The sequence below is a fragment of the Epinephelus fuscoguttatus genome, linkage group LG5, assembly GCF_011397635.1.
Source record: "Epinephelus fuscoguttatus linkage group LG5, E.fuscoguttatus.final_Chr_v1".
NCBI classification, from domain to species: Eukaryota; Metazoa; Chordata; class Actinopteri; order Perciformes; family Serranidae; genus Epinephelus; species Epinephelus fuscoguttatus.
The window spans coordinates 37,522,133-37,549,693 of record NC_064756.1 but is presented as its reverse complement, the minus strand read 5'-3'; the positions used below and the strand labels follow the sequence as shown (position 1 = coordinate 37,549,693).

The following is a 27,561-nucleotide window of genomic DNA, read 5'->3' as shown; positions in this document are numbered from 1 at the left end:
CTACTCCACTGTAATTTAGAGGCACCTTTTAACCTCACCGATCAGAGCCTTACATCTCATCTGCTCCTCTGCTCTAAAAACTTCAGATCTTTAGTATTTATGAGATCAATATTTCTCAAATTTGTGTTTTTATTCATGAGATACATTCAAGTGAAGGTACAATTCCCAAGCATTTCAAGACATACTTTAAAGCCAATACAAGGTTCAATCTTACCCAAATCATCAATCTCCAGATCTTCATCCGCCCAAATTTCTCACTTGAGCAGGTAAATTTTCGACTGCCTGATTATGGAATGGCTTTTCCCATCTGGCATAAAAGTTGTCCTCCATAATAAACTTATTAAAGATGCTTAAAAGAACATTTGACTGCTGTTTTGTAACTCACATGCACATACACACATTTTCATACAAATTACACACTAATTTTCTTTCAGCTTTCAATGTATATATGTATGTATGTATGTATATGATAATATGTATATATATAGTTTTCATATGAAAAATATGTGGAAAGCATGGCATGACGAGAAAGAGAACGGGAAAAAATTGGCCTTAGTTTAGAATATTTTATAGTTTAGAATATTTTATATTTTATATTTTATTTTTTATATTTGCTGTGCCTTTGCTTTCTACTTTCTGTTAGTCTTTTTTATTGCATGCTTTGCTTCTACACTACTCTAACTTTGTATTGCAACTGCTGCACTGAAAGTTCAAACATATTTATCTTATCTTGTCTTATATTATCTTATCTTATCTTGCATCCGACATTACTTGTGTAGGTAAGTTATGGAATCAGAACATACTTAAACACTAAAAAAGGGTGACAATGGCCCATTTTGCAATAATGTTTATTTTATCATTATTAGCGATGCATTCTCCATACTGCTGGTAAAGGTGAAGCTTATTTCAAATAGGCCTACTTTAGATATGTTTATGTTTTGTTATTGTTTTTCTTTTTGCACGATTTAAGGCACACAAAATGTAAAAAATGAATATAGAATAAATATAATAGTAACACTCAGTATATAGTGCAAGGAGAGGTAGAAAACTGAGGGGGCTTAATTTAAGCCTCCACCTAATAAAAGGTAAGATTTCACAATGTTATAGGAACACAAAAATGAAAGAAAGAAAATGATATGATTACATAAAGGAAATAGCAAACTACTAACATATATACAACAATGATAAAACAATAACTATATATATATATATATATATATATATATGTGTGTGTGTGTGTGTGTGTGTATATATATATATATATATATATGTGTGTGTGTGTGTGTGTGTGTGTGTGTGTGTGTGTGTGTGTGTGTGTAAGTAAATGTATCTCGACCCGTCACTGACTCGGTTGCCATGGTGCTTAGCTGCAGTTTCCCGGATGTAGTATTTTCTTCTGTTCAACATGGCGTCGGGAAAGTGAGACTTCGGCTAATGTTACACAGTTTGCCCAAAGTTAGCCCGCGTCTGCTCTACACAAACAGTGTAAAGTTTATATCCATACCGCGGTGGCAGCAGAAAAAAGTTTTCCTGTGAGTTTCGGGGTGAGTAAGCACATTTGTTTTTGATAGTTGTAGTTTGTTGTGCGCTAGCTTGTGGCGCGTCTCTGTTTAGTTGCTAACAGCGGCTAACATTAGCCGCTTTCAAGTCTGGGTTTGAGGAGACCCCAGTAACCTCCGGTATGGTCTGTGTGTGTGTGTGTGTGTGTGTGTGTATGTGTGTGTGTGTGTGTGTGTGTGTGTGTGTGTGTATGTGTGTGTGTAATGTTAATAGCACCTTGCTGTAAGGTGTAAGGCTGGAAGTTTTAACGCTATGGCCAAGGTACAAGGTGATGAGTCAGTTGTGAAAGTTGTGAAGCAATTAAAAACCGCAGCCTTGGGCACCTAACCAAGCTAATTTTACGTTAACACCGTGTTTCTTTGCTAAGACCCTCTAAGCTCGCTGGCAGGCTTACAGCAAATCCAGGAGAAAAGCTGGTTCTGGTAATTGTGGCTTTTCTTATCTGTCTGCCTTCTACCATGAAACAGTGCGGCCAACTTGTCTCGTTGCTTCACTTCTCTATTAATGCTAGCGGTGGGATGATTTACTCCACTAGCATTACATCTCAGAGGTTAATATAGTACCTTTCACTGCACTACATTTGTCTGACAGCTGTAGTTACTTTCTGAGATGACAGTTTTTCATTCCCTTCCTGTTCATGAAAAACACGTATCTCCATATTTATTGATGTTGCGTGTTTGTCATAAAATGAAGGATGAAATGTTCTTTTATGTGTTGCGAAAATTCTCTTATTCTTAATTTAAATAAACTCTTCAGAAACCCTCTTGGATCAGCTGGAAAATGCATCCTCACAAAGCTGAAACAGGGCTGTTTTTCTGACACCATGAAAACCTTTAGAGATGCGTGGTTCTAATAGGACAGTGATGCTACAGACATATGATGGTCTAATAGAATATGGTGCATTGCCGTAGCTTAAACTATCCAACAGTATATAAAGGAGTTAACATGAGCACAATCATAAGCATCTACAGCAGTATTATTAATCCAACAGTATCAGCCAGAATAGGAAAACACTGACAGGGAACATTTAACTGCACAATGAGTACTTTTACTTTTCATACTTGAAGTATATTTTGCTGATAATACCACATACTTTTACTAAAGTACTAAGTAAGGATCTGAGTACTTCTTCCACCGCTGACTGATAATATTACAGCACACATATATGGGTGCGTTTAACTGGTTCCTATTAGCCACGGCCCACGATTGTGTTAAACCTTTATTTTCACCTGTGAAGCAGGTGTGTATCTCAGTCCTGTCTGGCCAAGCTGAAGGAGGAAAGAGGATATTGTCTGTCTGGGATTATATTAAGTTACTTTCTCCCCTCCGGGAACTCACTTTATATTGCACCAGTCATTTATCCTTATCGTCTTGTCTTTAATATTGTTCCCTCCTCTTCCTTTTTCTCTCAGCTGTCAGGTATGTATGTGTTACGCCTGAGGCATTTGTATGTGTGTGTGTGAGTGTGTGTGTGAGTGAGTGAGTGAGTGAGTGAGTGAGTGAGTGGAAAAGAGATTTTGCGTGCAGTTAGTTAGTCAGCAAGGTTGTGTGATTAGTGCTGGGCACATTGCACATTCCTGGGATGCCAAAGCTGTATGGAAGGTTCCCTCTTCTCTCTCACATAACCCACACACTATACCCCAGCAGTGAGAACTTTTATCAAAGTCACCTCCCCATCTCTACATCATGCTCTGTGAGTTATTCAGCAAAGATGACTGTGTCAAGAAGGACTGGGTGTCAGGTTGAAAAATCACAGGGAACTAAGGGTCAGATAACAAAAGTTGCACTAGTAGATCAGCATGTTATTTGTATCAGAAGATTAGAGTATAGAGTATAATGGCACAGCCATCAAATTAGTAACTAAGGGAGAGATGAATCTTAAAGGGTGACAGTGGAGTGGATTTTCACATTTTCTGTCCTGTCCTACTCCCATGAAAAACTCCTGTCTCATACCAATCCCAGATGAATGACTCCTGTCCCATCCCATTTCCAGGTTTTCTTTATAAATAATAGAGCAAATGATGTTTATTCATATAAGAACTGCATATTTTATATAAAAACAAAGCAAGTTAATTAACTACACAGTATAGTGTAATGCTCAAAGAACTTCTAACATAACAGCTGAAACAGTTAGTGTGCATATTTGTTATATTTTCTATAGAATCTTTTTTATATTTTCATTGTAATTTTTCTATTCTATATTTATGTCCATTACTATTACAGTACTTTACCTATAACTTTATTTACTTAATATGTTAATTGTATGTTTATTGTATGCAAGAAACACCAAGGCAAAGTCTTTGAAAGTGAAAACCTACAGGTACATGTTAATAAACCTTATTTCTGATTCAAACTGCTACAACAATGTGACAAATTACTAGCACTTAGTCCATTAGCTTGATGCTCACACATATGTGATCATGATATTATCCTAACAAATGATTCATTTTACTTCGCATGCATGATTCCTGGAAAAATGTCAGCTTCTACTGGACCTCAGGCAACTATGCCACTATGGGATGGAAATCCTTAAAAAAAATATGAATCTCTAAATCTAGTATCAGACTAGTGAAATAAGTAGCATCTTGTTACTGTAAGATTATTGATGTTGTGAAAGCATTCAGATGTCTGTTTAAAACCAGTGAAAACACAGAATAAAATAGTTTCACTTTATAAATCAGTATTTGGCTCGTTGCAGATGGGCCGTTAGCCCAGCACCGGCTAATGCGTGGTCACCTTTTTTCTTTGATAACCTAAGATCCACATGTTCAGGAGGTGAAATCTGTGTTTTTCCAATGCTACTCATCGCAGAGGGGCTGCTAACTATGGTGGCTGTGGTGCCTATCTAGAGTTAGTGTGAGGTTTATGTGTTCGGAGTAGGGATGGGCATGAATTTTCGATTATCGATGATTAATTGTTAAGGATTTTGATCAATCGCAAATAATTTTGTTCGATAGTTGCAGTGTTTACCCTAATTACAATGCTACAGGCCCGGCGAGCTGCCGTGCCTACGAGAACCCCTGCCGGACCTATGCTAGGCAAAAAATCATAAACAGACGGAGGCTCTCATCGCTCTCCAAAGCCTCCGTGGCTTCCCTTGAGGCCTCTGAAAACACTACGCCATTGAAAGACGAACTGACGAACTGATGAACTGCGCATGTATACCATTCTTCCTCTTTGGCCTGGGGGGTTGAAGCTCAAAACTGGGGCAGCTGCGCTCTCTTGCAGCGACAGTCTGCACTAAACTTTTGTTTCTCTCTTTTGAAATACTCGCTCATCAATTAATCGATAATTGATCGTTATTTTTTTTGATGATCGAATAATGAATTTTGGTCGTTTGCCCATCCCTAGTTCGGAGCTACTGTAAAAACATGTCGGTGCAACATGGTCGACTTCGTAGATGAGGCCCTGCCCCACTGTACAAAAAACCCACTAACACCAGCAACATCTGGCTTTTATATGTAATGGGAAAGGTTACAATCGACAATCCCTCCTAGGTAGAATGACTGCAGTAGTCACAGGTATTTACCGCCTCAAGCTCCAGTCAGCAGTGATGGAAACAAAACAAAAAAACAGAAAGGCACACTCTTCTACTGCAGAGGTACTGGCAATGGGAAAGTAGTCTATCACCCATTTTTAGTGGTGTTTTTCCATATTTAAAAAAACCCCACATACACGTACTAATATTGGTGGAAAAACAGTATTAGAGACCTTTTCTCACACAGATATGTAGAAGGAAAGAGGAAGCCTTTAAAAATGCATTTGATCAGTTGCCATATAACACACTATTTCCCTGCAGGTTTTACATTTACTGTGTTTAGATTCAAGTTGCACATAGAAGTGAACAATAGCAACACCTGGAATCCACTCAGATTGATGGTGCCCAAGAAGCAGATTGTGGGGGTTTTGTTTTTGATAGCCAGCCCAGATTTGGAGGAGGGGTATTTATAGTGGATCACAGTAGGGTTGAGTCACGACAGCAGAGACTATTAAGAACATTTGAGGACTGTTGACAGACGTGTCCAGCAGGGGGCAGAGCTGATAGCAGGAGGTATGTTGTCATTTGTCGACCCAAGGGTCCCTCAGAGAGAGGGAGACAAACACAGCTGCTGTTTAGGCATCTTTCATGAACTTTTTGAAGCTCTTACATCGACAGTGAGTTGGCAGCTAGAGAAAGCTGTGAATGATCATACTGAAAGCAAGTGACATCGTCCTGCCCATTTGAGGTGCTGTGTGGCAATTTATTATCAAACATTAAATTGTTAGCCTCATCTTCTGTATTGCTATTGTTTTGCCCTATTCGTGTCCTTGCTGGCTGAGTGAATGCAGTAGTGGATGAGCAAGCATGAAAACATTAAAAGTCTCATCTTTCTCCTGGTATTGGGTTTCACAGAAAAAAAGAAGGCATTTGCTTGAAAAAGAAGGAGGGTGAGAGAAAAATGTAGTCTAGTTATGTGAGAGAAAGTGAAGAAAAAGCTGGACAGAGAGCAGTGGATACATTTTCTCTTCATGCAGGTAGAGCTGGGTGTTTGTGGAGAGTCCAGAGAAGGAGGGAGTTTGAAGAAGAGAGGCGAGGTGCAGAGCCAACACTGGGCCAGATTCAGTTAAAGGCTAACAGCCAAACAACCAGGTCTGCAGAGAAAACACAACAAAAAACACAGACTCCACCTTGTATCAGGGGAGAAAAATGTTTTTGTGCAAATGAACTTCCATTCTTTATTTCTCTCAGTTTTTCTGTGCATAGATTTTGGTTATTGTGTGGTTAATTCCTTGATTTCTATGTCTGCTTTATATTTCCTTGACAGGATAGTTTATCAGACCATATGTATTATAATATTTTTGTCTGCAGAATCAAAAGAAATCAATCAAAACAGCCCTAGTTGCTTGTTAACTTATTAAATGATCCATGACACTGAGGTATTTCAACCCCTTTAAAAGCATATTAAGTATCTGAAGACAGAGGATCAAATTAAACTGACTGGTAGTGGATAAAATAAGCCCTGGGAGGGTCATATCAGACCCAGCGTTATGATTCTCCCCTGTAACAAGGAGAAAGGGCCAGGCTTATTGCCTTAGAGGAAAAAAAATCCTCTCAGGAATGACTGCCGCAGCCAACATCAACACAGCCCTCTAGGTGCTCAGGAACAGAGGCAAGAACACCATATGAATAAAAGACATATTCAATATCACAACAGTGACAGGCCTATTTTTCAGACTTTGTTTCCTGGGTTTCAGGCCAGCGTTATGTACAGTGTGCAGAGAGATAAACACACATACTACACATTGGCCAAACAGAAAAAAGACCAAAGGTTTTTTCTGCATTTTTTGCTCAAACATTTAACTTAAAAAGATGTTCTTTCTGTCATTAGACTGTAATTCTGACCAAAATCTCACCAAATGATATTAATATTCAGCTTAATAAATGCACAAAGCTCCATAATAAACATATAGTCTCTTTTCTTCTCTCCTGTTTTTTTTTTCTTCATTTATTAGCATGTAAATACTTTGCTAGTCATCTTAGTTCATCAGGCTGTATTTGTAAAGTAGAGACTTAAGTGGTAGAGTTACTGTAAAGACTTTCCTTTATACAGCAACGTGCCAATGTTAAGCTTCCCGTATTTGTTTTAGAGCCTAGTTGAACGTGTTAAAATATGATCATTGCTTTAGAGCTAAAACAATTAATTTGATCAGCAGAAAATGAATAACTAACCCAATGGTAACTATTTCTTTTAATATTTATTTATTTATTTTATATTATTTATTAATATAATGTATGTGTATATGTTTATATGTAATTAATATATTTTTAAGCAAAAATGTGTAACATTCTCTGGTTCCAGCTTTTTAAGGATGATGATCTGCTTCAGTGCTCTTGTTTATATTACTGTAAAGTAACTGAATATTTTTATGTTATGGACTATTGGTCACACAAAACAAGCAGTATAAAGACGTCCATTTATGAAGTTGTGATGGCATCTGGCACTATTTTCTGACATTTTATAGACCAAACGATTAGCCTAACTAATAAATCAAGAGAATAATCATAAAATAATGAAAAATAATGAAAAAAATCATTACATCTCGATTTTAGGGTTTGCTGGTCCTAAACGAGCCTAAACCAGTTGGATTTAATGCAAACCAGCTGAACTGGTGTTTGCCATTGTGACTTGTTCTAGCATAATAAAGGTAGCCTACATCAGCAACCTGTGATGATGGCATCATGTTGCTAAATCTGACTTGTATTGCATTAGTAGTATTAAACCATATGACAATATGATTAACACCATATTATGTTTATAAACAAACTAAGGGAGATGCTAGTGTCTGACGGACTGTGCGCTGTCTACTGCCAAGCTGAGGCTGGGTGTCGACCGTCAACATAAAGGAGATCAAGAAGAAAAGGATAACAAGAGCGCTGCTCATGTCCCTCAAACCACTGGTGCTCATGGAAGGGTTAAAAATCCAGAAGGCATAAAAAATCAAAGTCCAGGCACTCAGGTCGGTTTGGAAAAATTAAAAAGCCTTTATTTAATGGGCAAGAGTCATTAAAAACACCAACGCGTGTCAGCTTGTGCCTTCCTCAGGGTGTATGAAGGAGTATGAATAATATGTATGAATAATAAAGGAGATAAAATTTAAGTAGAGGTGGGAGGAGGGTGCACGTTGTGTTTATTTACTAGAAAGTTCATGGGGTTTTTGGGGTGACGCGACCAGACATGGGAGAGTCAGTCTCCCACTAAAACTAAAGCTGCACCAGTATGGCAACATGTTGGATTTAAACCTGACAAAAGGTGTGCTAACTGGCCATGAGTGACCAAGTGCACTGTTTTGAGCTGAACTTTCATTGGACACCTGATTCTATTTATTCCTGTTCTTGCTTTGAGAGCACTGTGATGGATGAGAAATGGATGATCAGAAGTTCAAATAAGGAGTCCTCTTTACGAAGTCTCCTTATTTTGCTACAAATCAAAAACAAATAAGGTGTCAGCTGGCCAGAGGGAGATCACCAGGGAGCTGAAAATTTCTGGTAAATGGCCATTGCCAATAACAACCTACTTGCTGTTGGCTATATTGTATGTCGTTTGCAGTAAGCATCACAATGTAAAACGTGTTTTCTGTTTAATAGGTACAAACATAGGAAGATAGCAAGTGTGCTACTTACCCATTTTTAAGTGGTTACGTCTCCAGGCAGATCTTGAGCGCACAGCTGATGGGTACATGATTTGTTTACATGATGTAACAGAAGGGCATATTTAACGTATTCAGTGTGGACAGAGAGCTTTGATGTTATGCAATGCTATAGTCTGACACTCGTTTGCTGTTGGGACACGGCCTCATTATGTTCTACTCAGGAGCTGCTGCTGAGCCAAGTGCAACACCTAGTGGTAAAATTCAGTAAATTGGTTCAGTCCAGTCCGGCTCTTCATACAAAACTGGTTTGAACATTTTTACACAGGCTTAACTCTTCATTGCAGCCCTAAGTTGCTTCCACTGCAGGTAATTGATTTAATTGTGTAATAGTTTGTTCAGGCCAAACTCTGTGTTGTTCCACCCTGTGTGTCTTTCTCCTCGCACACAGCAACAGAGTGAGGTTTTGTTCTTGTGTTTGCATGTAAAGTTGTTTTAATCTCGGCTAAAAATCAAGCTTGGGCCTGCATGTTCCCTGTGATATGAAGGTTTCACAAACACACACACACACACACACACACACACACACACACAATACACAGAGCGTTCTGGATAGTGGCTGCGTTTCACCTCAGTTGTACTGGTGTTGCAATGTTAGTGAATGGCAGTATGTTATAATGGGAGGAGAAAGAGCTGCTTTCTTTTGTTGACTTCTTTTTTTTTTTTTTGCTCTCCCATAACACTGGAATAGTCTGGATGACGTTGTTGTTGCAGTATTCTGTTTGTAGTTTTCTGTTGGTAAATAACTATGTACTTTATCAGTATCCTGATGTTGAATCCACTGTCTGTTACTCCGTCAGACACTGTTTACCAATCTTTAAGATTATCAAATTTTTCTATAGATAATTGTAGTTTTCAACAGTTCTAATCTCATCTATTTAGCAGAACTGCCATGTAGCCAGTGAATCTCAGACCAGCTGATGGAGCAATGACTGGCCACACTAATGACAGGGGAGATTGATGGGATGTTTGACCTCTTTACATCACCTCATTGTCTCTGTTTTTGACAACATGCCATCACCATGTAATGATGGTGCTCCAACTGAACCATGTGTTTTACAGTATGTTTGATGTTTAACATGAGAGTAACATTGTGCAACAGCATCAGCAAGTTATGATGTAATGTGTTGTATGTTTTTAGTGCTCTGACTGTCAACTGGAATCTGATTTTGGTGTCAGATTTTACCAATCAGCCTATGTGCTGGTCATGATTTGTATTTTCAGGCTGTTTGGGCTTCAGAGGTCACAAGTGCAACATGTGAAACATTCAGGATTTTCCCTGTCTCATCATGATGCCTAGGCAGTACGTACTTTGGGGAGTGGGCAGCTATAGCTTGTGTAGTGTAACACAGTGTAGCTTTATGTTTTCTTTTGGAGCTTGGAGCTTTGTCTAAATTCCAATAAATGCCTGCAGCTCCTTGTCTCGTTGCTTTACCTGTTTAACACCAGTGTATCCCCTACCATTAAAATGAGTCTAGGGGTCACCCGCTAATTCTGATAATAATATTGACATCATCACTGTTTTCTCATCTCTCTCATTGCTTTGAGCTACATAGAATTCTGCGGCTGCTAAGCTCATGCCACTGCTGCAGATGAAAGGCCACAGGAACTGCAGCCTCAGTCCATTGATTAGTGACCAGTCCAATTTGTGAATATATGTATGTTTTTGGCAGTTTTCCCCATTGCTTTTAACCCTTTAAAAATGGACGTGACATGGAGATTGTTGTCTGCGTGATCCTATTTAAATCGATCTAAATTAAGAACCATTATAGCAAGAGCATTCATTTTTTTTGCAGCAGAAAACTAAGGCTTCTGTCTTCCGTGTCATAATGTTATGACCTCATGTTGGTTTATCTTATGTGGGGTGCAAACGTTCGCTGTAAATATACTGGTATTTCCCCACATTGTTTGCGGAAGATTGTTGTTTTTATGATCCTGTATGCATCAATCTTAAAAAAAAGACGTAGTAACTACAAAATTCTTTTTGCAGCAGCAAACTAAGGCTTTTGTCTCTCCTGTCATCAAGTTTTATGCTGCTCATAATGATGTCATTGGGCTACGGTACATGAAAACGCCAGAATGATGATTCTCATGTATCTACAAAATGATGAATCTCTCAAAAAACTTTGCGTTCTGCTCATATCCCAAAAACAAAATGATGTACATGTTCAAATAACTTATGCAGTGTTAATAAAGATCTTGTTCATGTTGCAACATTTAAAAATCGTTTTGATAAGTATGTTATGTGGTTTTTATGTAAGGGATAATGTATAATGAGCCGGTGAATATATAGTATATGTATGTATGTATGTATGTATACATATATATATATATAAATACACAGATGTTTGTATTATTATTTTTTTATATGGCACAATTTCAATATGTAAATCATTATTATGGTTTATTGAAGTACAAAGCTCTTAAGCTTAGGTTGTACAGATTTTTTGGATATAAAGCATCTGAAGATATTCCAAGAAATGACATCACAATAAATATCCCTGTTGTGTGGAAATCCACGTGTATCACATACATACACTATCATATCCTTTATGCAATTTTTTTTTTCATTTTTATTTTAATTTCAGATCCAAAATTGCTCCAATGTTGCGTTGTAACTGGCAAGTAAAATGTCCATGGACTTATTGGATTTATTTGTTGAAACTGTGATACAGTGACTTGTAGACTGCCAGAGTGCTGTCTGTGTTTTAGATGCTTTGTCTTGACTGTAGGCTCAAAATCTGTGCTGTTGTTTTTTTGCTGTTTGCACCCGCCTATGCATTGTTTTGTACACCTTTTTAGTGGTTGTTGTGTGTGGTGACTTGTAGGTAGCTCAAACTCTTTCCAGTAAACTTGACTTTATATTGACGGCAGTGTGGTGCAGTGCAAGCAAAGGTCTGTCTGTGTATGTGTGCTGAAATATGTGAGAGCTAGCTTGTGTGATCTACGTAGTGCTCTCTTTATCATTGACCTTTCCACATTCCACAACCTGCTTCTGGAAGTCAGCCCTCATTGGCTGCAACACTGCATGCTTTGTTTGAACTCGGCCTGGGGATTGGCAGGTTTGTGTGTTGTCTGGCTTCGATTCGTTGAGCAGACCTGCTCCTGCTGTATTTTAACTCTCAAAGGAATGTCAACAGGCCTTTTCCTTATTGGGGCTGACACCTTGTAATCTGTTACGTAGATGATAGATGATGGAACAAATAGTCATGTTTCACAGTTTTCACTCTGTTATAACCTTTGTTTTATGTTTTTATGTTAAAATGCTACTTTAATGAAAGAGAATATGGTGGGTTATTAGATTTTAAAGCAGTGGGTTTATTTGTTAAGTCACTAATTCCTCTACATTAAACTGAAACTACTTCAGTGATGTTTTTAGTTAGTATGGCAACATTGATAAAGTTTTAAGTTTCTTGTCATATGCACAACAATAACAGTGTCATTGCAAATGTAATCTTTAGTTCTCAAGCCCCCTCCAACAATGCTCATACAATTATTTATAAAAAGAAAAAAATATATAAATAAAAATAAGAATCTAAGATGTGAAACAGTACTAAAGTTAAAATATATACGGTTCAAATATAATTTGTATAAAACATTGGCCAATGTTGCCCAAAATGTTGTTGTTTATGATGTGTTTTGGCATTTAGCCTTGACTAGTTATCTGTGTGTCGGGTGGGAAGACTTTGGTCATGGATCTCTTTCTAGCAGGAAGACATGGTATTTCACAATAGCCTGCTTTGATCAGACTACTGTGAATAATAATGAATAATTTGAGCCATGTTGTCAGGGTCTGTTGTGCCACAAAGTGAGTCATATTGTCATATGACAATGCAAAAAACAATCAAAAAACAGTTACCCTGTAAAAATAATTTATAACCTTCACATTAACCTAAATTAGTGACTGGAAATGCAACAAATAGGAATGTTTCACCATTCATCCCCTTTATTATCCTCACTTGATGTGTCATAGAGTACTGTAAATAATCAGTCAATCAATGCAGATTGACTTAAAATTGTATTATGGGTATTTTGGTATGTGTTGATGCAGTAAACATATATTTACAGCAATAGTCAGTCTGCAGCTTTATTGGATCAGTAGATCACCTTTAAATGCAGTGTACCTTAGGAATCAACTAGAGCATTAATTGAATGGTGGATCAATTAAAAATTAATCTGTGAGTACTGCCCACCATATGTTGTTTTGTGCTCACTCCTTTTCTCTGATAAGTTAATGTGTGCTCACCTCTGATCCAGACATTTAGGAGCTTTTACCAGGAGCCGACTTAGTGACTAGTAATTTAGTTAAAAAAAAAAAAAAACAGAACCGGTGATTAAAACTAGTAAGAACACTGAATAAAGCAGTCTCAAATTACAAATCAGTGTATCTCTGATGATGTTTGGCATTTTGCTGCTGGTGGCTTTTTTCCCTCGATAACTTAAGATTCAGACATTCAGGAGGTTTTTTGAAGAAGCCAAATTGTCCACAGAGGTCTCTTCCTCTCCAGAACAATCAGACCAGGTGTTAAAACCAGTTAAAACACTGAATAAAACAGTTTTATGTGTCAGTGTAATTCCAGCAATGCTCATTGCAGATGGGCCTCTAACAATGGCAGCCAATGCGAAAAATGCAAATGGTCCCGTCTGGAGCCACTGTTCAGTTTTGTGTTTTTTGTTTTTTTTTTGTTCAGTTTGTCTGTTCCAGGCTACTGTAGAAACATGGTGGTGTAACATGGTGATCTCCATGAACAAGGACCTGCTCCCTAAGTAGATACACAGCTCATTTTTAGGTTATGAAAACACAACAGTTCTTATTTTCAAATGCTTATACACTAAAGACAACATAGGTATTATAGGCTATTGTATTACATTTCTGCCAATATATCCTCCTAAATCCTGCATACTGGACCTTTGAATAATAATGTAAACTTAAAAAAAAAAATAACAATTTCATGTAATTTAATAAAATGGAAATAGGCTACTCATGTAAAGTACAGGTACCTCAAAAGTCTAAGTAATAATAATTATATGTGAATACTATGCTAGTAAAACACGGACAGGGATCGTTTTACTGCATAATGACTTCTTTAAGTACCTTTTTTTGCTACATAATCTTACTTACTTACTGCTTAGTAAGAATGCAGGACATGCAGTAGAGTATGTTCACTGTGTGGTTTGGCTACTTTTGCATCAGAGCACTTCCTCCACTACTGGAGTACAGGTGACAGCTTATACATGTGACGTGTGTCACATTGACTGTGTGTGACAGAGAGGAAGAGGAGCGGAGAAAAAGGATTCAGTCTTCTATTTGAACAGGACATGATGCTTGTTGTCTGTCTGTCTCTCTCTCTCTCCCCCTCCGTCCCTCCCTCCCTCTCTCTCTCTCCCGGTGACGTCATGATACTGGGCCGCGTTTTGCTGAAACCATAGGAATGCGACACACTTTGCATTTACAGCCCAAAGCTACAGCACTTTGTGTTTTCTGTATAGAAATATATCTGTATATTTTAACACGCCACCGTCTGTTACATGTCACCGTGTCCGTATCGGTCTGTTGTTCTGTGAAGACGTAACGAAGCTTCCGACGAGTTAAACTCTGTTTGATTCCTTCGCGGAAACAACTTTGTTGCTGCAGGGAGTCCGTTTTTCCTCCTCGTCCTCAGCTGCGTTTCCGACATGAGATCAGGTGGATAGTGGGTTGCCGTGCCTGTGACTAAAAGTGAGTACCCCCGACGACAAATGTTGAGTTTCACACACGCCTGTATCGCTGTATTATGTTTTAACTCCTAGTTTTGTCGTGCGTAAAGCGAGTTGTAAGTACCAAGTTGTGGTAGGGCAGCTGGGACCGAGCGAAAGTTAATCTGGGCCACAACAAAACTCTGTTGTTAAAATCTCACAGCATGGATTAACTGTGAGTCGGAAAAAAAGCATAATAACTTTATTGTTTTCCTTGTGTGAAGGGAGGGAGGGAGGGATGTGTTTCACATAGACAGCCCTGTTGCACTGTTGGGAACTGGCTGTCTCTTTAACTCTCCTCTGCCCCACTGTTACCATTCAAACCTGTTAGTGACTGCTCATATTTGTGCCTGTCAAGGCAGCTGTTTGACTCTCCTGCTCATCTGTCTCTCTTTGCACAAGTGTTGGTGACACATGGAGACAAGGGGCACAACAGATTGTAGCAGTGATTCACTATTCATTTTTGTCTTGATACTCTGTAGGAAGTTGGGTATTTGCACAGGAAGTTTGTGTCATGCATTTTATGGCATTTAACAAAAGGGAGTCATTTGGAGTTCCTACTCTGAGATATGTATAAAGACGATGGTGTTGCCAGTGCTTGCCAATTCTTCTGCTTGTTCATTTTTGAGTGTTGGAAGAATTCAAATCTCTAGTTGAGGGATTTACAGAGCTTATTTATTATTATAGAAAGTAGGTTTTGTTCCAGTATCAAGCTGAAATGTATCAGTGTTGAAATACACAGATTAAGCTGACTTTAACAAATCCTTTATGTACACTCATTTCCTATAGAAATGTACAAAACACTCAGATGGGGTTTTCAGTACAAAGCAAACATCTAAATTGACTCGCAAAACATCCATTTTAATTATTTTTTGTTTCAACCTCTTAGTTTTAGTAGTTATATTAATATGACGGAGGTTTATTAGATATAAAAATATGTCATAAAAACCAAATTGCAATTACTGATATTGCAACTGTTACTACCTCCGATGCTGCCTTAAAGGTGAGACAACTCTATCCCCTCACTCCATCCCAATTGTACCTTTATATAGAATGGGGAGGCAGTAAAACATAATGAAATTCCCGCCTTTGTAGAGGCAGTGTAAAAAGTGCTAGTGAGTATAATCTTTCCATCCTCAAGTCGCACATATCCAGAGACTCAATCATGACCGCTTCTTTCAATTGTGAACATTTAACATATTTGGGGTTTGAGTGGAGTTTTTTGTTGTGCAGTCCATGACCAATGAAAGCTGAAGTTTTCACTCCTGTGTAAACAAGCTGTAAAAAGCAGGACTCGGGGTGACAGGAGTGTAATCTATAAGTGCATGATATTCTGCTTTGACCAGGTCATCCTCTGTGTTTATGTGCTCTGATAAAATGACTAAAATGTGTGGTTGCATTTAAGATCTCGTAATATTGACATCAGCTGACCGTCAGCTGGCTGATGCAGTTTCATGTCATGGGAACTTGAGTAAGTGTAACAACCAGTTCTGTATCGTAACAACCTAATTTATTGTAATAGCAGACAGATGTTAGAAGGCCCACTCTTTCTGTTGAAGCTGAGACTGCCACACATGCACAGTGTTGTGCACCAGTGGTGGAAGAAGTATTCAGATCTTTTAGTCGAGTAAAGTACAGATACAGTTATAGCTGCTGCGCAACGATGGGTCGGGTCCAGGCATTTTTAGGCAATTCTGAGCAACCTCTGGAACCTAAGACGGTCATCTACCGCTCTGAGCTAATTGGCAAGTAGCAACTCAACAGTGGCTTCACAAATAGAGTAAACCATTCACTGTTGTGTAGGAAAGCAGCCATCCGTGCATGGAAAGGCAGATTTGAAACCACTGTGAAAAATTCGGTTATTAAGACAAAAATCTGAAAATACACATATTCTATATAGACAGCATATAAATGTTGGTAATTTGTTTGTAACAATGATTGATTTGCTCCAGAAGTGAAAAACTGATGTTTAAAATTGCCATTTTTACATTGACTCCAATTGTTCACATTAGAGCAAAATTCAAAATGCTGTCAAAAATTCAGTTTTTGAGATAAAATTCCAAAATTTGCCACACATCATCTACCATGACTCTAGAATTTTGTCTTTTTTTTCATGAACATTGAAGATTTATTTAGCAAGAATTTGCATGTATGTGTTTACAGTACCATTTACAGTCAAACATTTTGATGCACTGTAGGCTCAATTTTTGATAAATCAAAAATCTGAGAAACATAGTTTTTGTAGGACAGTGTGAAGATGCTCTGTAGCAAGTTTGGTGTCAGTTGAGCAAAAATTGTGAGAGGAGATAGGTTTAAGAAGTTTTACAGTTTTTGAAAAAAAAAAACCCAGAATGATGAACTTCATAATTTTTAATAGGCTTTTTAATTGGCTTGAGTTTACAGCTGAGGATATCTAGCATGAGACTGGACCTTTGTGCAAAGTTTGGTGAGTTTTCACCAATGGGAAGTATGTTTTCCTCGGAAGAAGAAAGAAGAAGAATACCTAGGATTACAATAGTGTCCTGGCAGCTTGGCTGCCCGGACCGTAACTATGTAAAAATACTCCTACTTTGAAAAAAACAGTTAGGCAACAGTATCTAAGTATTTTCAGCAAAATGAGATCAGAAACAAAAACACTCATTCTGCAGTATAATGTCTACCCTGTGACTGATTTATTATTATATATAACTTAATAAAAATTTTAATACTGATGCAAGTAGACGTCAGCAGGAATTTAGTGTTGTAGTTGATCGAGGATGTGCTAGTATTAACTGCTTTATACAAGGGCTGTCAAATGATTTTTTATTGCATTTATTAATTAAATTTTGATAGTTAATTGTGATTAAATGCATTTTAATTGAATGATTAATTAAAGCAAAGGAGTGCAATGTCCAGGCAGTGTAAATATGTCATGCTGTTACTCCGAGATAATTTTGATTACTCACTGTCGTCCAGTGATTCCTGGTTAATGTGACAGCATTTTCGCTGTTCAGTTTGTTTGCCTTCTCTGATTCGTATAGGTCCTGTATGTGTGAAACTGTCGTTCCTTGCGACAGTAAGGCATATGACTGGTCACAACATGCCAACCTGAGGATGTCGCTTAGACCAGAGTCCTCCATGATGTTGACGTGGTCTGTAGTCAGTTGCCACCCGTTCAGCAAGCGCTGTAGTTAACATCCGCAGGTCTGTGGCAATTTGCACATTCCAAAATAGTGCTTTGCTGGTGTTGGCAGTGCAGTTGTTTGCTGACATCAGTCTGATTAGCTGCACCTGTGTGCTCAGTTGGTAGGTGGTAGCTTAAAGTTGAAGTGCTTGGGTGATAATTCTGTTAAATTCTGCCGAGGTGCATATTGCTTTTAACTTGTCAGCTGAACCGGGAGTTTTTTAAATTGAAATGAGGCATTCAAAAGCGCAGTGGTGTTCTTATTTTTCATCACTGCAGCAGGAAACAGGAGGCTTGACTGTAAGTAAGGGTGCATCTAAAGGACAGAATAGCAGCACACAATTAACACACTTAAAAAAAAAAACAAAAACAAAAAACCATGTTATTTTCAGACCTTAATCGCTTTGTGATTTATTTTTTTTTTGTTAACGCTGACAGCCCTAATTCATACAGTAAGTTAAGTCTAGTCCCACTTCAGTGAAGTAGAAGTTTAAAGTAGCATGACGTGGAAATATGTAGAGAACAGTAGAAGTACCTCAAAATTGCACTTAAATACTGTACTTTATTTTCCACCTCCGTTGAAAGCAGGCTGATGGTCGTTAGAACAGTCAGTAGTGCCAAGGTCACACAGTATGTTTGCACAGCACATTATAAATCTGGGAAATGCTGGGAGAGCGGTGTTGTCCTAAGTGTGTGTGTGTGTGTGCGTGTGTGCGTGCGTGCGTGCGTGCGTGTATGTGTGCGTGCGTGCGTGTGTGTTTGCAGTAGTCAGAGAATAGGCTATTAATTATCACCCCTGATTCAGCACCAGCAAGCTAATATAGGAACACCACAACAGCAGTGGTAGCCTGAATACTGCTGTCTGCTTTTTGCCATCTCACTTTTGAAATCAGTGTCTTTGTCTCATTGAAGAGCTAACACCAGTGTTTCTTGTCCTTATCTTTGAGTAACACCACCTTAAGTAACTATTTATGTTTAAAAAGAAAATACTCTATGTTAAATCTAGCGTGAGAGGTTAGCACTTAAAACCCTTTTTTTTTGCCTTGGCTGGTAACTTTGTGTATCCTACCAGTTGCTTTGGCAGGTTACCAGCCATCATTTCAATGGCTATTTATTGCCTTAACCCTGGAAATGTGGTCAGCTGTAAAATTTAGGGAATTATCACTTTGTGTAGCCTGTAGGTGAACAAGAGAGTTTCTATGCATTCATTAAACTTATTCCAAACGTCCAACTACACAGTTTTGCATTAGACAAGGAAACAAGTCAGAGGCACACATTATGGCCTCCAACTTATGGTAAATGAAAGTTTGGTCTCAGTATTCAGTCAATCTACAGGTGTTTTGTAAACATTTGTTTTTATTTGGAAGTAATGATTAGCTCAACAAGAGCAGGGCTGGATGGTCGTGACAGGTTTAATTTGTACTCACTTGTGTTTCGTCATAAATCAAATGCAGCCTACAAAATAATCACATTGGTTTATTTTCCACATTAGAAGTTGGTAATTACCTCCAAACCATCTCGAACATGAACAGCCAATGCCATAAAGATTTATTTTGGCTCTTTGAAGAGTGTTGACATTGGCCTTTTTAACCCCTGAGTGTTGTTAGTGTCTTCTTAGGAAGATAGCTATGCAAGGTATGTCTCAATGGAGGCACAGAAAGAAAGTCATTAGAGCAGAGGGAGGGAATGTGCAATGCATGCTCTCATTGTTGTGGTTGTTACAGATGAGGTGTTTGCGAAGTAAAAGTGTATTTTACTCATTACCTAGAGGAAAAAAACAGCAGATCAGTTGCAACCTTCTTATGTGTTGATAATGCATTTTGTAATGAGCAGCTCAAAAAACAAAACAAAAAAAAAAATCAGTTTTGATTTGATCAAAAATTGTCGGTTTAAAGATGGCATTCATCTGCTATGCACTGAAAAGCTCCAATAACATTTTACCTGTAGACATCTCTAATGCTAAAACAATACATTAGAGACAACAAACATTTTGCTTATGTTGAGTACTGAAAATATCTCAATCAGTGTAAATGGATTGTAAGATTTTTTTGGAGTGTATATCAATATTTGAATATGATTCTCGATGTTATCCTGATTTCAATCATACCCTCATTTGTGGCTTGTAAACATGTATAAAAACATCTGTTGATGCCATTCCTTTTCAAATGATATTAATTATTTTTGTAACACTTACTGTTTTTATGGAAACATGATTCTCATTCTGGGCCTCAGGGGTCGGGGGACAAATGGATAATAATATAATAATAATCAATTATCTAAATGTCTGTTAATACGTAATAATGTATAACAAAAGAGGGCAGTGAGGGCAGTGTAGCACCCCGACAGTCTACAGCGCCAACACGCTAGAGTTAAATTGTAATTAGTCTTAACAAAAGGCAGCTGTTGCAAGGCTGTTTTGATTGAATGTCTAAATAATCACATTCGCAAAGTGAATGTGAAGTAAATTTCATAGCCATTACCCAGATGGAGCAGAGCAGTGATCAGCTGTAGGTACACAAACAAGACCTGCTGATGAACACCCACTGCAGCATTCAACAATTAAATCAACTCTGTGGCGAATAAAATACCTCTATGCTTTGTCATTAAATACCTCAAAAACCCTGCACCTCTCAGCATCTTGGCTTTCTCCAGAAAGAAACATGCAGCAGAGAGGCTGCTCTCCATGGCTGGAGATATAACATAATGTTAATAACAATGCATGCCGCCTCTCCCTAATATTGTTATTCTCACACAGGCAGGAGACTGCACTGTGTTTTTTAATTAATGACATAAGTAATTATTGCAGTTAACTTTTTAAAATTAAAAGTCTGCAGAGGAGCAGTTATTCAACAGTACGTGAATTGCATGCTATCTCAGGCGAAATATTACAGTATGCAAACACTGGACACTACACCAGCATAAATTTCCCACAGAGGGTTAGCGTGAGAAACTGCAGGTTGATACAATCTGGCCGGCACTCCCTGGTTTAAAAGCTTAGGTATTGAAGTATTTTGGCTTCAATGAAATTGAATGGAAAAGTGACCTGGACGCACACAATATGCAAGTAAATTCATCTGTTTATTTAATTATGGATGATTACAACTGATCTTATTAACTGTTGTTTGTCGGAAATTACTTTGCCATTCGTTTTGATTCCTCATTTCTTGCATGAATTCATTTTTGTGCAGTGAGTACAATGGATATACCCAGACGTACTTTTGAGATGAACACCCTTGCCACTATATTTACAACACTACACATGTGCTTTGATAGGTTTGAAATTGCTTTCAAGAATCAGTAAGCAAAATAAAAGATGTTTCCTGACAAATTCAGTGCCCTTAAAGATTTGGATCTGGTTCCAGTGCATAATAGTTTTATCCCAGACTGTGTCATTGCAGCTAGGTGAACTTGTTGTGACTGACAATGTCTTTCCGAACGTGGACCACCCATGCAGAATACTTGAATCAGGCCAGAGGATGGCAGCTTCATCCAGAGCTTATCAGCCTGGCTCTGGCCCACTGACCGGACAGGCTTTCTCACTGTTCAGCCAGGCATACATGGGGAGAGTGGGTGAGAGAGAAAGGAAAAGTGGGAGGAGGGTAGGACTATTAAATGGGGAAGGAGAGCAGAAAGAGAGCTTGAGGGCAGTGGTGGGGATGATGAGATAGTGATGGATTTTGAGTAGGAGGGAGGAGAAAACACAGGGAAGCTATAACTACAGTGATTGTTGTATTCAGGGAGGGATCTGCTTGTTTTGCTCTGTGAGAGGAGGGGCCCTTTTGTAGCGTTTGGTTTACTCTATATGTATGTGTGTGAGAGATTTAACACTGAGTGGGTGGCTGGGTGCAGCAGTTTGGCTGCTTTTCTGCCATTTTTATCCTCAGGTTAAGATTTGTCTGTCCAAAGCCATGCCCCATTTGCACAACATAATTCATACCTAAATACTTGAGATCAGTGAACACACTTTTATCTTAGAGCTTTCTGTGAATATTTTTATTGGCACAGATTTTATAATAATATTCAATAATCAATATATTTATTTTCAGTCAAATCAAATAACCTATATTTAGCTTCTTCTCATAGCTGATACCAAAATTCTAAAATGACTTATCTTAACTGAGGGTAAGAAAGGCTAAGATGTAGTGAGCAAAGCTGGATGATTTAATATTCCATAACTGACCTCACCAAATTTAACTGACATGATTATTGTAGGGCTGTACCCAAATATTCGGATATTCGTTTCTATGGGTAGGTATTCGTTATGAAAATTTGGTATTCGATATTTGTTTTTTTATTTACTTTTTTAAATTTATTTATTTTTTTTTTTACTTATTTTTTTGGTGCTAAATGTAGTCTTTTTGTTGTTGGTAAATGTAGGTTATCAATAAAAATCAAAACTTTAAAATTGCATTGTTAAAAATGTGAAAATATAGTATCGCCTACCAACGGAGCTTGTGCACGGCAGGCTTGAGCGCATCCGTCTGATGCTGTGGATCAAGTTTTACCACTTTATCACTATTCCCGCTAACTTGTAGCTGTTTTTTTCGTTATCTTTTGAATTTAATATGAATTATGGAACCGTTTGTTTCCCCCGTTTTGTACAATAAATTATTGTTTAAAGTTTCAACAAGTTTCTTTTGGAGTGCGTGACACAAGTGTGTTTTGAAAATGGCCGCGGACTGTCACCTGCTCAACGCATCAGTACCTTCAGATGACATGACAGTAATAGCCAATAATGTCAAAATATCATTTACAGACCGATTTAACAGACGATCACTGCTGCCCGACCCGCAGGTCCATTTGCGAGTCTCGCAGGTCCCACGGGTTACGGGTTGACCCGCGCATCACTACTCAGCTCAGTCTATAAATGCTGTACACAACAGTAGACATTATATTCTATTCAGGCCGGCAGAACCAGCAGCGCATCGGCTCTACAGTGCACGGCACTGCTGATTAACCATTTTATTGCAGCACAGAGTGTCTGCCAGCAACCAATTACTCGCAGAGGCTTCCTACAACTTGTTTCAGCGGTTCCGATTTAATCAGAAGACAAATTAAACAGGATGACTAGCCAATGTGAAAATCAAAAGAAAGCATAGAATAATGTACTGAAGGAGACTGTTGTGCCATCACATTTTTTTGTGGTTTGAGAGCAAAGATCCGGTCATCGCTGTGCAAAACTCCGCAATACAATTAGGTCCGGAAAAAACCCCGTAGGAGTGCTTCACAAGGAGTCTTTGGAAGGAGCCGAGCCTGGCGTAAAACCAGAGAGAGCAGGCAACACGGCCGCAGCACGGCCGCAGCTGCATGAAAACGTATTGATTTACTCAGCCTTTTCTTGATCCGCACTCTCTGTTTATCATGAGACAGTAGTACACCCCACAGTCCGCCTGCACATACATAGTGACAGGCCTAACGGTTGGCATCACACTGCTAATATTACCAAATAGCTATAAACAGGTTTAACACCATCACACAGTGAACATTACCTAACAGATGTTAAGGGGTTTACGAAAAGAGTCAAGCCATTTCAGTGTTGGTTTGAGTTTTTTGGGACAAACTTAGCAGCTGCTGTGTTAGCTTGAGCTAACTGGGCAGCCATTGAACAAGGCCCCCAGGAAGTGTGCTGGGCTTTGAAGCCAACTTTCGTGGCTGCCAAACAATGGAATCACAACTCCTGAGTCCATCACATGATACCATTGGGCCCAAATAGACTTATTCCTGTTGACTTACATTGGGAAAGAGACATCTGTAAGTCAGTGGATACATTTTTTGAGCGTCACAACCCCTGAAAAATAACTCACTTCACTATCAGGATTTAATCCATTAGGTCCAATAAAAAATTTGAAGTTAGTTCTTAGTGTTTTTAGGTTTCATTTTCTTATTAAAAAAATAGATTGTCCTCAGTTCACTACTTTTCTTTTGAGAAAACTAACTGTTTGCATTGTCACAACTCGCTGTTTTATATTTGGGTGATACTATTTGTAACATTTTATTTAAACAGGCATTTAAAAGATCTTAAGAGGTCTTGAGTCATAAACAGAAGATGCAGAGATCTGTACTTAATCCTAAAAAAGGGGGGGGGGAGAGTTTGGTGAGTGGATGGTTTGTGTCTTTCCTGTCTGACATTATATGAAATAGATGGTCAAGAAAAGCAGACACCTGTTGCTCTCATCCTCCTGTCTGACTGACAATGTGGTTCTCACACAGCACATTTCCTGATTTATGTTGATGAGGATATGGAGGTGAAGTGTGTGTGTGGTTTGGGGGGGGGGCTTACACCTGCTGTAGCTTTTAATCATTCCCCTTGGTTGAATGCCTGGACCTCACCTGTTCCCCTCAACACCTGTTTGACTCTCTGTCTTTCTGTACAAGGCTTGTGTGACATGAGAAAATATATTTTATGTATCCTATAGGTTTTTGATAGGACAATTTACACACTATTGATATCGGTTAAATGTTTGTTAAATTGTAGCTTGTTAAGAGCAATGAAGTTTACTTTAAATTGACTCCCCTCCACAATTGACTCCACTTTTTTGCTAGAAAGCAACCGTAAACCATAAACTTTTCCTAAATCTTCAGGTTTGTCTGGCTTAAAGCAAACCTCTCCCAACAGCCATAAAACATGGATAAACAGTAAGATCATTTAACTTAAGTATAAAATTTGGCTCAATAATAACTGTCAAGGTTCAAAGACAAGTCATTTGCTTTTTGCTAGTCACCCATAATTAGCGAGACTTAAGCACTTCCACACAGCATAAATCAGCTAGCAAACTTTTTCTCGACTCGTAGCTTAACAAATTGCGTGCCATTATTCTTACTTTTTCTTACTTACTGATGGTTTAAGTCACTGTATCTTTCCAAGGAACAGCACAGTTGAATTTCAGCTGGCATGCATGTTTTGCAGCCTGACCTTGTTGAAATGGAGATGGTAATGTTGCCGCAGTGAGAGGTTAGCGGAGTGAGATGCCCAACCAGGCAGGTACATAGTTTTTCCTGAGTATTTCATAATGGCTCTGTCTACATATGCCATGTGCTTTGTCTGTTAACCATATTTTCTCCAAAATCCAAATGATTTCCACACTGCTGATTTATTCCTGAGTAAATAATGTCATCCTCATATTCTTTTTAATGGCTGCTTGTCATTATCTGTCTGGCACTGCTTGACGGTGACACAAAAATTCATAGACAGTGATGATGGATCGTTACACCCTTTGTTCCAAACTATTATTATTATATCTGCCTTTTAAGTCATTCAACCTCTTGTCATAATCTTCAAACACAAATAAGTAACATTATTTTAGCAGTCTACTTCAGTGTGTGCCTATTCACATTCTCATTTTGATAGTGTCAGGCTGAATGACTTGTATCACAGACTAATTTTCATCACATCTCTGCTGTTATTATTTCCTGACACTGCACCTGCATTTATCATCCACAGAATTGCATACTCAGACTCACATTGTTACGTAAAGCCCTCCCACACAGTCATGTTTATTTGTATGATAAACATTCAAGTATCTGCCGCCTAGTGAAAAGAGTTTTTCTCAAATCTAACTCATGAGGTCAGAGCTCTGTAATCTGTTTAGTATTTGCCACGTGACCTTTGTTATATTTAAGCTTTTTTGTGTTTTGGCTCCTGACAGCAGCAGTAAAATCTTGTTTTTTAACCACAACCCCTCAAGCTAAGACTTCCAGATATCTCCAAAAATGCAGCAAAAATGCTCAGGATTTGAAAGCCACAATCCTCCATGATTCATGGCCAGACCGCTGTCTGTGACTGTAAGACGCTCAGTGTCACTCTCAATCCCCACATGACCATTATTCATACTGATTTACAGTTTGTTGGAGCTCTTTATGCTTTCAATAAGATATTACGACTCAGGCCATTAGGAGATCCAATAATTGGGTCCATGTACATATTGGTTTATGTTGTTGTACTCCATCTATAACATGATTTCTCCAGCCACCTCTTCCAGTCTTCATTAATTTTATTCTTCCTTAAGGCAGTAGATACTCTGTGTCCGAGAGTTCAGATGCATTGATTGGCTGTATTGCTGTCTCAGTCGAACAGTAATGATAGGCCTCGACAGTGATTTATATGCCTCCTCTCTGTTGTCACCAAACTCATTATGACTGAAATGAGGCATTTATCACCAGTGTTGCAACCTCGCTGTTGTGAGATACTTTTGCTAATGATTATATAATCCAGAGTTGCTAGTTGGGTGGAGAAAGTGAACATGTATTGTCATGTGATACTGTAATGTGGATGGCTGCATGATATGAAATCACTTTTCCACTTGAGGATACTAGTGATGTGTATACATTTTCAATATAGTGTGTCTCCGGGACCTTCAGGTGGTCATTTAGGTGGGTTCCAGGGAAATTGTGTGGGTCCCCAATAAAATTTGTTCCTGTAATCTTAAACTGTATAAATAGAATAAGTAACATAATGCATCAGAGATGCAGGATGCCTACCCAGCAACATCACTAGGATACAGGCACTCCATTTATAGTGAAGAATCTCATTTGATGTTTTTCAGAAAGGTCTAATTATTGTGATAAAACATGCTGAAACTTAGGTTTATCAACCAAACATTTGAGGATAACTGTGATGGCAACATCTGGTATAATTATGGGGATGCTCTGTCACTTTTAAAAATTCACTGGAATACATTGTGATTTATATTCTCAATCTATGTTCTCATTAAAAGCAATAATGTAAGCTATTAATTGAGCTACGCATTAAACACACCACGCCTTAGGATATGAGCTAACCAGTTTGATTAGTGTGAAAAAGTGTTTTGCCATGCATAAATCCCTCCAAAATATTAGAAGTTGATTGGTGTGTAAAATACTGTCTGGCAGGCTTTGCGATGTAATAACGATCATTCAGAATCTGCACCAGTGCATATTTGATATAAAAATTAGCAATGTATTCTTATTTCTTTGGACTGTTGGTAGTACACTGTGTAGTGTTGTGTTGAAGGTCTGTGTTGGTGCTGTCGGTGTTGGCTGTGAACCTCACTTTTTTCATTGTGTTCCTGGGTGGGTCTTGCTAGACTTGAACACTCCTGCTGTGAAAGGCTTTATTAATGCTGTGACTGTGAGCTAGGCAGCATGACTCATGCCCTCTAGCTTGTGACCCGCCCAGATCACCTTTGCACCCGCCCACCATCCGCCTTCTCGTCTTTACATCTCTGCATCTTTTTCATTGCCATGTTTTTGACTTCCACTGTTTTTTTGTTCTTGAGTACAGTATTTTGTAGAAAAACGAGAAGAATAGACTGTGGCAGAATTTAATAGGCCCCACCCCTCCTGTTGCCCCTTCTGGTCAGCTGCCCAGCAGGGTCTGGTTATGCTTATAACACTGATCACTCAAAAGCCTCTGTTTGACTACTGGGAGTGTCTCTTTTGATACCCACTGACAAAGCAGCATGGTTGAGAGGGAGAATATTCAGACCTGAGCCAAAAGAGCATTGTAGGATAGTTTGTAAATTCAGGTATCTTCCACCATCTGTAGATTTTTATTCCAGCCAACCACAATAGCAGCATATTTTAATGTTTTTATTGATGAGGTGGGGATGTTTGTGGTGGTGCACGTTTTCCTGTAATTGATTCATAGTAGGCCAAAATGAGGTAGTAAAAACAGCTGCATTTGAAAACTGGAAACTCTTAAAATTTAGTTAGAAGTTAGAATTTATAAGTTTTATAAGAATAAATACTGAATGACCAAACCAATTGAAATCCTTTATGTAGTCATGTGTATATATATATATATATACACACACACACACACACACACACACATATATGTATATATGTACAGTACAGGCCAAAAGTTTGGACACACCTTCTCATTCAACACGTTTTCTTTATTTTCATGACTATTTACATTGTAGATTCTCACTGAA

The 27,561-nt window shown here is 38.3% G+C and overlaps 1 protein-coding gene across 3 annotated transcripts in view; it reads left to right on the top strand.

Moving 5' to 3' along the window:
- The first annotated feature begins 1,394 nt into the window (after positions 1 to 1,394).
- pak4 (p21 protein (Cdc42/Rac)-activated kinase 4) overlaps positions 1,395 to 27,561 on the top strand; it is a 51,736-nt gene continuing 25,569 nt past the window's right edge. The window contains exon 1 of one of the 3 annotated variants that reach the window (XM_049576578.1): positions 1,395 to 1,544. The gene's annotated coding sequence lies outside the window, so the exon portion shown is untranslated. Of the gene's footprint in view, positions 1,545 to 14,179; positions 14,468 to 27,561 lie in introns of those variants that run through there. The other 2 variants (XM_049576581.1, XM_049576580.1) reach the window with 2 other exon arrangements.